Genomic DNA, 6,242 nt, shown 5'->3' with positions numbered 1-6,242 from the left:
CCCTTCTCCCTCTCTCCCCCTCTCTCTCCCCCTCCCCCCTCTCTCTGAGTAATTCTGTATGCAGATTTTAACCTATTTTAACATCAGAAAATTAATATAACATAATTTACAAGCGACAAGTGCAAGTCTGAATGACAAGAATAATATCTTATACACTATCTTCCATATTTATAACAATTATTTATTGCTCCCTATAAAATACAATAACTGATGAAAGAAAGATCTGTTGAAAGAACTCTCCTTCTTTCGTTCTCATAGTAATTCTATATAATTTCAGACTATTCTAGCGCCGAGAAAAAATTAATAGAATGTTACACCTTATGTGAAGAATAGAATGATACCGACAAATTATTATATGATAGATACGAACAATATTACTCATCAGCATGTGAATATACGATGAATGACAGCGCACTCGTGGGACCATGATAAGGTCAGAGCGTTCTTGATACATCACGTGTTGCGATAATTGTACGATACGATATCTGAAAATAGTTTCGACGATGCGAGTATTATATGCGCAACCACCAAAACAAAAATAAACACCAAGAAACGCGCTGCAGTATCGCAATAGCTATCGTTCTCACGATAGCTATAATAGTCTCGCGCCGAAATCTCATTGTCAGCAGAAATCTTTGTGCGGATGCTTATTAGATACGATCGTGCTTTGCGAAACTATCAACAAATTTATTTGTGATATACAGATTTATCGCGATCGGAAAAATTGCATTCAACAGAAAAAGCAGCTTTGCAACTGCGATTCTTTAATATTGAAATAATTTAGAAAAATACATATAATAATAATTAAGTAAGTACAAGCAATAAGAATCAAAGGTGGTTATTAATTAGCGCAAATCCTCTTAATATTAAATATATATAACTTTGGTTGGTCAAGGTTATATATATTTAATATTATAAGAAGATTATTCTTATATTAACGTTATTATTATATATATTTTTCTAAATTGTTTCAATTAAAGGAGTCTATAAAAAACTTAGTTTAATTTTTTAATTTCTTTAATATTGGTTTAAACAATTAGATCTAAAAAAGTGAATTAAGAGCAAAAATGAATTATGTTAAAGAATCATGCAACAATTGCAAAGCTTTTTTTGCTGAACAATAATGAATGGGAAAAGAAAAACATTCTCGTTTTTAACTGTTTTCTATTAATTTCTTCAATCCAGCGATCAATCTGATTCTGCAAATAAAAGCGCAATAAATTTGATATCACGAAATATTATACAAAGTATTTAAATATAGAAGACTTATAGTGCTTCAGATCGAAGTATGAATAATAATATCTATTTTAACACAAGATATATTAATGATCGAGGCGTCATGAATTGCTAATTGCTGATTAACTTTGAAAAAAAATTAATTATTTTAAAGTTCTGTGTTAGAAATAATATCTTTTTTTGGGCGAGTTGTTTTCGTAGAATCCCTTTTAAATACATTTCCATTGCTGATTGTTAATTGCCGGAGTACGTGTATCACGATATCATTATTCATCGCTGTAATATTCGCTATTAAGTACACGCGCGAGGCGCGAAATTCGCATAGATTTATCTTTCAAGTACATCTACGAAGAACACGACAGGTACTCTTCTATTGCGAAGATTAATGATTACGCAAACTTTTTCACTGTTTATGAAAAGAATTCTATTGCGCGCCAAAAAGTGAGCCAAATTACTATTAGCTTCTCACACAAATATTTGTATTAATTTGACGTTATATTATGAATTTATCATTTAATAATTGTTCAATATATAATGTAATTATATTATGCAATTTTATTAATAATTTGCAATCATATTAATATATATTAACAATTAATGCACAGAGAAAAAGAGAAAGTTGATATCTTTTTCTTTTGTATACAAATTAATTGCATATATTTAACCCTCCAGAACTGACGTCAAAATCTGTAATACATTTACACGGAAAGAACGATTTTGCTAAAATATCTAAAAATTTAGCGAGATAAAAATATTGTTGTTGACTTATCAAAATAATGATGTAAAAAACTGAAACATAATGAACACGTGTTACAAAAAAATTTTTATATATCCAGTTTAATTTGAGAGTTTTACATAATTATTTTGATACTCCTGTTAAAATTCTTTTCAAATTTATTCCTAGTTGAATTTCAGCAAAAAACCGTTCTTTCATGTTACTAAGTTTATAAGATCTATTTAATTTATTTTAATTAAAAGGTACTAATTAATTTCAAGAAATAACTTATATGAAAAAAAATGAATGCTAAGTAAATTTTAAAAAATCTATATATAACACAAAAAAATAAATTTTTTGACATTTCTGATTGAGTAGCTCCAGTAGATGCATCGTTAATTCCGAATAATAAGAAATTAATGAAGAAATAACATATTTTCTACACGCTAATGATATTTCTAAATCTACGTTTCTCATCTAATCGCATAATATCGATGCAACATGTTTTGTAATATCTGTGACATTGAAAATCAATCTCGTTATGGACCGATGATTTGAAATCAAAAATTTCATCACTGAATAATAATAAACAAAGGATACTCAAAACAGATCTAATATCAGAGTATAATATCAGAAAATAGCGCAATATCAATATTTGCTTTCCTAAAGAAGAAAAATGAAAATTCTGTCGATTACAAAATTCAGTTTTTCGTAGAATACGGGAGAAATCAAATACTTTACATGAAAGAACGTTGATTTTAAGATCGGATAAACCAGATTTGAACGCTCCCCGCAAATGTCTCGAAGGGATATTTAGTCCGCGAGAAGAAAAATGATATTGACGATTGACAGGTATAAATAGCGAAATGCATGTTACGTACTACTTCTAAGTAACATGCAAGCAACTTTCAAGTGGACTATCGAGCCTTAACTGCCAGGCATCGTCGCGTCTCGTAACCGCTGACCGATGATGCAAATACATCGGACGACGTAAGGTGCAGCTCGCGTGCGAAAAAAAAAACAAGAAAAGAAAAAAGAGAAAGAGAAAGAAAAATATTAGCTTTCCAGGTGAAAGTCCGCGCTGTTGAGAAGGGGCGAAGTGGGGACTCGCGACGTTACTGACCAAGACACGAAGCACAATTCTCGCGTTTCGTTGGAATGATTGGGAGAGGGAAGAGAGAGAAAGAGAGAGAGTAAGAGAAGGGGGGAGGGGGGGGGGGGGGGGGGGGGGGGTAGCGAAGGAAGAAGGAGAGGGTGCAAGGAAGGTAAAGTAAAGGGTTGGCCGGCGGAGAGTGGGGAGCGTGCGGCGGTTACCACGCTATGCGACACGTGCGCGTGACGTCACGGGGCCGGTCACGCGAGCACCGTGTGCTCCCGATCACGTGTCCTGTCACGCGCTCGCCGTTCCATCCCTCCCTCTCTGATCTCTCAGACTCGCTATCTCTCTCTCTCTCTCTCTCTCTTTCTCTCTCTCTCTCTCTCTCTCTGTCTTCTCACTGCGGTCACTTCGTCGGCCGTTGGGTTCTCCTTTCTCGAATCTCGACGCGGCTACTCTACTCCTTTCGAGCGCGTATATGCATGCATATACGCGCTCTCGCGAGAACTGATTACGTTCCAACATATCTCTTCCATTCCTTTTATTCTTCGCGATTATTCCGAGATGACACTGCGATTGTCTCTTGATTCTGGACATCAGACTGTATCTTTTTTTGCGATTATTTTTTGACATTGGGAGTGTATCTAATCAAGCTAAAGCAAATTGCTATGTTGATAGAAAAATGACACTTTCAAAATTAACTATGTTTTTTAGTAGAACATTTTTAAAAAATTCTGAATTGAAATAACGTTTCAACTCTGTAACAATAAGATTTTTTTTTTCAGAACTGATAAGAGAGGATCGAATTTGACCGATGCTCTGTTTTGTTAATTTTACAAAATGTAATCAAAATAGATGAAAAAAAAAGTAAATGATAATAAAAACTTTTTCTTTGTTTATTTATAGATGCAAAAATACATATATAAGCAAAAAAGACTATATTCGATCAAAGCGAATGTTGACCCTAATAACATTTTTTAGTGAATTTTTCAAGCAAATAATTTTTTCTTTGACTGAACATGACCTTTGCTTAAATGTGTATTTTTTATATAAATAAGCTGCAGCTTATTTTCTATAAATAAACTGCAGAGGAAGATGTTTCATATTATTATTTAATTTTGTACATGTTTTGCTTGAACACAATTTAAGAAAAAAAATATAATACAGTTTAAATATCTAACTTTAAATTAATATATCTATTAATAAATCTAATTGCAGTAAAACAAAAATCATTTTGATACTGTGAGGTGACATTTGATCCAAATAATACTATTAAAAAATCAATTGAGATAATGAATATGTAATTTCTAAAACTTCAATTTCTTTTCACATAATATTTTTAAATATAATGTATTTTTTTAAATTATTGAGTTGATTTTTAAAATGCAAACATACCAATTCTAATAATATTATATCAATATTTACGGCATCACTTTTTATTTGCAATTGCTTTAGTCCGCTACTTATTCTTTTATATCACATATAAATTGCATTTAATAAGATTATTATTCTGCCATTATTATTTAAATATTTGCAAAGTATAAAATTACTTTTGCCGATATATTTCTTTCCAATTCAATTTGTTCTCTTCAATTATTGCAACAAATTATCGAACGGTAAAGAATTCTTTCTTGTTTTATTTTGAACGTAACGAAATTCCTGATATAAATTTTATTCCCCTATCAGAATTTCTTTTCTAAGCAAATGAACTATAAATGTGTCGTTTTTTCCACAAAATTATATTTTATAATTATATTTTATTCTTTTTAAGTTGATTTTAAAAATGCTAATTTTTTACTTATGTCACTTTTCTGTCAAGGCAAATCTTATTCGTCACTAAAGAAAACAAGTTTAAACATAAAAATTTTATTTAACATAGAAATAAATAATTTCTAACTTTTCACCGTGATGTAAATTCCTTAAGTGCCTTTTACTCATATATAAATTTGATTAACAATGATAATTTACGTTATTCGTCTACAACATATTTACATCTTTGTAAATTCTTTTTTTCGTTTTTTTAAATTAAATATCTATCTAGTCTATACAATTAATGTAGATACATTAATTGTATAGACTTTGTACGCCCTCCATAACCTTTTTGTAACTATCTTATCAATTTCGAATCCCTCTCCTTATTTGGTTAATATATTGAAATTTTCGGCGAATCGCAAGGAGCATCCGAAGAGAGATAGATTATCGCTGACATTTGAAAGAGAACAGCGGACCTTCTCAGTCTACGCTCAGTTCGCCGCGAGGGCGAGAAGCGTGACGTCGAACTGTAGGCATCTTATAACGTAACGGCCGCTTGTGAAAGAACGATTGATCGTGCCTCGGGTATAAATATGATGACGCGCTCTAAGTTTGTGCTGCACAGCACGTGCACGTCCCGCCCACGCGAGCATCACTATTTCTGGCGTGAGAAATTCTATTGGGGCGAATAAAAGGGTCGGTGCTTACGTCCTCGACGGACGTCGCATCGGCGCGGCGCGACGATGGCGAAGGAAAACGCGCTCTCGCTCCGTGGGACTTTCAGGTTCAAGTATACCGGGTGTAGGACGGGAGAGATTGCATTCTTGGGGACACGAGGACCTCAGGGCGTTGTCGCCGCGCCGCGCCGCGCCGTTTCGCACGGGACACGAAATACCAGAACGAAAAGGGAGCGTCGCCGTGACGAGCGAGCGCTAAATTACGCGCCGAGCGAACGAATGTTTCTAATTCGCCAAGGACAAACGAGCGAGTTTTACAAGGTGCGATGATCGATGGAAAGCTCGGCCTTCGTCGATGTTCAACACGACAGATGTAGATATTTATTATTTTTGTCGTTCGACATTGACATTCATCGAATTCAATTTTTGAGCGAGAAATTCGCCAAGAGTTGCCTTTGGTTATGAAAATTCAAATTTTGGTGGATACAAGAGGATATTCCTGTGCATTTTTTTTCCTTGAAATACCGAAATCACCAGAGAGTCCAAATTGATATACATATATGTATAAAATTTTATATGTATAATAAAAAACGGACAGAATTTTTAAAAACTTATTTTCGCTTTTAACAGATTGGATCTTCTAATAACCATAAAAGGCACAGTATTCAATGATCTTATTTGAACATAAAATTATGTATCAATAGTATTCAGGATTATTCACGATGGTTTGTTTGTGTGCTGCTCATTTCTTTTCTTTGAAATACTA

This window comes from Atta colombica, unplaced genomic scaffold (assembly GCF_001594045.1).
Source record: "Atta colombica isolate Treedump-2 unplaced genomic scaffold, Acol1.0 scaffold321, whole genome shotgun sequence".
NCBI classification, from domain to species: domain Eukaryota; kingdom Metazoa; phylum Arthropoda; class Insecta; order Hymenoptera; family Formicidae; genus Atta; species Atta colombica.
The sequence above is the reverse complement of the archived record's forward strand: the minus strand, read 5'-3'. Positions refer to the sequence as shown.